Source organism: Dipodomys ordii, unplaced genomic scaffold (genome assembly GCF_000151885.1).
Source record: "Dipodomys ordii isolate 6190 unplaced genomic scaffold, Dord_2.0 Scaffold38, whole genome shotgun sequence".
NCBI lineage: Eukaryota > Metazoa > Chordata > Mammalia > Rodentia > Heteromyidae > Dipodomys > Dipodomys ordii.
In genome coordinates this window covers 12485667-12492099 of record NW_012267254.1, presented here as the reverse complement: position 1 = coordinate 12492099, position 6433 = coordinate 12485667, and positions in this window count along the sequence as shown.

Here is a 6433-nt window from a genome sequence, read left to right as displayed (position 1 = left end):
TGTAGCTCAAGTGGTAGAGCGCTCGCCTTGAGCTGAAGAGCTGAGGGACAGCGCCCAGGCCCAGAGTTCAAGCCCCACAACCGACAAAAAAAAAAGATCCAGGCCAGTACATGTGTGTACACACACACACACACACACACACACATATAATTTCCAGCAACCTGGGAGGCAGAATCATGGTCCATGCCCAGCTAGGGCAGAAGTGTAAGAACCTATTTGAAAAACAAACTAAAAAGTAAATGGAATGGGGCATGGCTCAATGTTAGACTAGTTGCCTACCATATATGAGAGTTCGAGTACCTCCAAAACATTTCCATAAACAAAGACCAAAAGAAAGAAACAAATTTCACAAAAATACTAGCAATTCACCTAAGTAGAAAAAATTTAAAAATTTAGTTTGCCAAGCAGTGCATGATAAAAATGCTTAAAATCACTCATCATCAGGGAAATGTAAACCAAAATAACAATTTAATACCATAATTACCGTTATTAAAAAAAGAGAAAAACTAAGTTCTTGTAATGAAGTAGAGAAAAGGAACTCTAGCACATTGCTAGTGTGAATGTAAATTAGTGATCAGCTATGGGAAACTGTATGGAAACTGTCATTCTACCTTCTAAAATTAGTATTTTAAAGACATATATGTATACCATTTTTATTATAGAACTATTAAGAATAAGAAAGGCATGGAATTGCCTTCAGTTTCTATGAGCTAAGACCATATAGGAAATTGTGATTCTTTTTTTAATTTAATTTAATTTTGTTATAAAGGTGATGTACAGAGGGGTTACAGTAATATAAGTAAAGTAATGAGTACATTTCTTGCTCAACATTGTTACCTCCTCTCTCATTTTTCTCCCACTATCCAAGTATTTCCAACCTAGTGTCATGTGAGTGTAGCTGTTGCATTGGTTCACCTTTGTCCTTTTTTCAAAATTTTGTAATTCCCCTTCCTTTCCCCAAATCAGATAAATGTATATACAAGATACAGGGTACCAGAATCAAAAGTAATGACTACAGGGAATAAACCAAAGGATAAAAGAAAAAGAACTGGCCTGGGAAGGTGGCTCAGCTTGCTTTGTATGCATGAGCCCTTGGGTTTGATTCCTCAGCACTACTTAAGCAGAAAAAAAAGCCGGAAGTGGCGCTGTGGCTCAAGTGGTAGAGTGCTAACCTTGAGCTGAAGAGCTGAGGGACAGTGTCCAGGCCTAGAGTTCAGGCAGGCCACACGACTGGACCAAAAAAAGAAAGAAAGAAAGAACTTCATACAGTACATTAAAAACAACATCCTCAACAACAACAAAAAGCCTCTTGTTTCCATATCTTGGAATTCATTTTGAAAGTGGAGTTCATTTTGAGAGTGTGGTTCTTATACACAATATACACAATCTTAAACACAATATTTAGCCATAAAATAGAATGAATGTCATTTTCAGAAACATAGATAGAACTGGAGATCATAGGAAATGGTGTAAACCAAACACAGAAAGCCAAATACCTTATGTTTCCAGTACAGTGTAGAAGTTATGTGAGACCAGGGAGAGTATGCAAGGGTAGAGTAATTGACAAATAAATAAAACTATCTGGATGAGAAGCTGAACTTCACATACACTGGAGATGGTATAATAGTGAGCAAATATACACTTTGAATACAAAGAAAATGTGTGCATGATAGTGCTTTAGTCACTACTTCACCAACCACAATGAACCTATGAACCATACTCAAGAGGTAATGAAGCTCTGAGCTAAACACATTTTATGAGACCAGCATTACTCTAATACCCAAACAAGAAAATGACATATGCACAGTCTCAGCTGATATTCTGAGATAGATGCAAATTTCCCCCAACAGATTATTATCATGTCAAATCCCATAGCAAATCAAAAGATTATTCATCATGATAAAAATCTATAATTGTTTCAGTGTTCATCCAGGTAGAAGAGATCAACTTTCTTTTATTGTTTAAATCCCTTTCCCACCCTTATAAAGCTAAACTTTCTATACCAAATTCTGGTTCTTCTGAGGTTTTCTGTTATCACAGTTGGATAATATGGATTTTGCCAGTATGAAGTTCTGAAATAAAGAAGCAGCCATTTCTACTTTCACTCTTTTTTTTCATTTTCCCAACTTAAGTCATGTCTAGTTATACTCTTCAACATATCCTCTCTGAAATTCTGAAATAAGAAAGGACACTGTTGGGCTGGGAAGGTGGCTCAGTGGTAGAGCCCTTGCCTCGCATGCATGAGGCCCTGGGTTTGATTCCTCAGCACCATATAAGCAAGAAAAGAAATAAGCCGGAAGTGGCGCTGTGGCTCAAGTGGTACAGTGCTAGCCTTGAGCTGAAGAGCTGAGCGACAGCACCCAGGCCCAGAGTTCAGGCCCCAGGACCGGACCCAAAAACAAAAATAAACAACAAAAAAAGAAAGGACACTGTTAAAATACTCTAGCAATAAAATGTCAAACATGAAGCAATTTGCGTCCATCAAGTTCCCTAGAGAAAAAATGAGTCAAAAATTATCTTAGAAAGTTAAGGTCTAGCAATAGTAAATAGTGCTGCAATAATCATAGTCGTGCTGGTAGTTTTAGTGTAGTCTTGTTTGTAAACATTTGGGTTAATGCCCAAAAGTGGGATTGCTGGGTCATATGGGAGCTCTATGTGGAGTCTTTTGAGGAACCTCCATACTACTTTCCAAAGTGGTTGAACAAGTTTACACTCCCACAAACAATGCAGTAAGGTTCCCTTCTGTCACATCCCCTCCAGCATCTGTTGTTGTTAGAGTTCTTGATTTTTGGCATTCTAACTAGGGTGAGGTGGTATCTCAATGTTGTTTTGATTTGCATTTCTTTTATGGCTAGGGAGGTTGAGCATTTCTTCATGTGTTTATTGCCCATCCTTATTTCCTCTTCAGAGAGGTTTCTCTTTAAGTCTTTAGCCCACTTATTTATTGGGCAGTTGTTTCTTTGAAGATTTGTTGTTGGGGGATTTAAATTTTTGAGTTCCAGGTATATTTTAGATATAAGACCATGGTCCATTGTATGGCTAGTGAAGATCTTCTCCCATTCTGTGGGCTTTCTATTGATCTTGCTAGCTACATCCTTTGTCATGCAGAAGCTCTGCAACTTCATGCAATCCCATTTGTCCAACCTTTCTTTGATTTGTTGTGTTTCCGGGTCTCTATTAATAAAATTTCGGCCTGTGCAAGGAGACCCACGGTTTCTCCTAATCCAGATGCCCCTCAATAGATGAATGGATCAAGAAAATGTGGTATATACGCACAATGGAATTCTATGCCTCCATAAGAAAGAATGACATTGCCCCATTTGTTAGGAAATGGAAAGGCTTGGAAAAAATTATATTAAGTGAAGTAAGCCAGGCCCAAAGAAACATAGGTCCTATGGTTTCCCTTACTTGCAATATCTAGTATATGTCTGAGTCAAGCAGAAAAGGTCAGATAAGGTGATGTTAGGGAAATGAACCCTAAGATATGTATTCAAATGTTTTTTTTCTTTCATGCGATTGTATCTAATGCATTTATAAGATTATTTCTTTGTTGCTTTGTATGTCCCTCCCCCACAGTATAACCCTTGCTTTCACTGTATTTAATGTCGGTATAATTTGTGGAGGGGAAGGGGAAAAACAAATCGTTTAAATAGGGATACAGGTGGACCCATTGCAACAATGAGATGTGCAAGTCGTTATATCGAAAAATGAACTTTACAACTTTGGTGGGGGGGTGGGTAGCGGAGAGCATTGGATAGGGGGGTGGAGGGAGGATGGAAAGGGATTGGAAGGGGAAACAAAAAGGAGGCTACAATGCTTGATAACAAATGTACTCATTATCTTGCTCTTGTAATTGTAACCCCTCTGTACAGTATTTTCACAATAATAAAAAAAGAAAGTTAAGGTCTAAAATCATTAAATGTCAAGATTTTGAATACCTTAATAAAATTATTTTCTACTGGCTACTCTAACTCACACTACTGCTGTAGTTGCATAATACTTTCCCTTTTCTTAAAAATAGAGGCACATGTATGGACATGTCAAATCATAACTGATTGACTATAATTTTAAAATGTGGGAAAGTAGAGGTGGAAAGTGTTGGAAATAGTGCAACCTGGGGAACTTGAAAGCAGCGATATAACAACTACTGTAAGAGAAAACATTTTCTCATAACCCCTATTTTCCAAAATCACTATTGACTTACTTAGGTGAGCACATTCCCAATAACTACTCCACCAACCTAATCAAATATGTGGTATCTTCCATGAGTATTTGGATTCTAGACACAGAAATGATTCAAGGTACTTATGGAATTTGAGATCAAAGAGAAGACAATTTATATATGACCTGAGATATAACCAGAAATGCAGAGAATGAGACCATGAAAATTAGAAACACAGTATACTATGTCATCCTGGTTTGTGGACTGATGTATTCATTTCCAAAAGATCTATAAATTCTTTTGATGTTCTTTCAACTTAATTTAAATTATCATATGATAGAAAGAAGATATTTTGTTAAAAAGGAAACATGAGAAATGGATAAAAATATTTGTCTACTGGCTTAAAGTCTCTTATTGAAAATAGCAAAAATCAATATCAGAAATTGCTGGTAATAGCACATTCTAGGAATATGTTTATATCTGGGCAATATACAAAGTTATGGGGAAAAGGTAACAGAATGAGAACTTGTTTAAGGAAATAGTTTTATTTTGGGAAGAGGAGTAGGTGAGCTTAATGTTGCAAGAACGTAAATGAATGAAGAAAAGAATAGGGAATGCAGGCATCATACCGGATGTATATCCCTATGAAACTAGGAAAATAAAGGGAATAGATGGGAGAGAGGGACTGAGAGAGAATGAGGAAACAGAAGACACTGTACAAAAGGAAATATACACATTATCTGACTCATATAATTGCAATCTCTATGTGTATCACCTCTATAATAACAATAAAGTTTTTTTTAAAGTCACTTCACATTTTTGTTACAGGGTTCCCCCCCCCAATAGGAAAGTGTACTAATGTGGATCTGTGGTCACATACATCCAAATTCTCTCTCTCTCTCTCTCACACACACACACACACACATGCACAAACATACATATACACTTTTAGTTCCAAGGGGAAAATACCTGAAATTCTGACAAGTCAAATTATATAGATCTGAGAAATTTTAGTCCAAAATGTTCATTTCACATTTAAGGAAACTCAAAGAGCCATGAATTTTCAGAAGTATTTTTCTTTAGATCAGACATGCTATTAAGCAATTTCCAGTCCAGCTATTCAAGATTATAACAGTTGAAATAGGACTGGTCAATGGGAAAATTTCAAAATGTATGAAATGTCCTTCCCGAAAATTTGCAATTGACTTTGCCTTTTGAAAATACACATTCAGGGGCCTCCATCAGTAGAGGACTCTCAAAAACAAATTATCTCAGCATTGCTGACATTTATTTAGGTTAAACTGCTAAACAGATTTAAAGGGTTAAGGCTCACAGCTTCAAGTTATAGGACTTTTTCACTACTCTTGTAGCAAAAGTATTTTGTGATCCCTATTTCCAGGCTGTAAATGCCTAAAGTGGAGACTATGGACCTGGTACAATGACTCAATCACTGCAAAACATAGATTATTTTTTAAATTGTTTCAGCAAATTAATTTCTGTAACACATAATAAAGCATGTTTTAGACTCTGTAGGTTGTAACATTTCTATTCTACTCTGCTGTTACAGCACTAAGTCAGCCATCAGCAATAAGTAATGAATGACTTTCTTTAAGCTTTGTTTATAGAAACAACCATCTTGTCAGTCCAAATTTGGTTCATGGATTGAAGATTTCTTATTTATTCTATACATATTGATGTGACATACTGTCAGAACTTAGGTTTCATAATTCATTACTGCATGTTATTGTAATGTCACTGTTTATATCTCTCATTTCCTTCTTATTGCAAACTATGGATATACCCCATCAAAAATATTTTCATGAGTTGATGCTGGTTGCTGATGCCTGTACTTCTAGCTACTCAGATGCTGATATCGAAATTAATGCAGTCCAAGGCTAACCCAGGCAAAAACTGTCTCACAATCAATCTCCATTTAACCAGAAAAATTCTAAGTAGGAAGTGTGTTCAAGTGGTATAATGCATGAGTCACCTGAAAGCAAGCAAACTGAAAGAATGAGGCCCTGAGTTCACACATTGGTAGCATGGTGTTATTTAATCAGGGAGGGAGTAGTTGTCACCTGAAATAAAGAGGGCAGAGTTGAGGCAAGGCAGTTTGGTTTCTGGAAGAATGCATGTGTCCCAGCTATCTGTGCTATAGTGAAGGGCTATTTACTCCAGGGCCAGACTGAAAGTCATTGGACATTGGAAAATCTAGTCATTTATCCTTGTAGTATGGTATGTTGACCACTGTAAGGTTTAGTATGATTACTA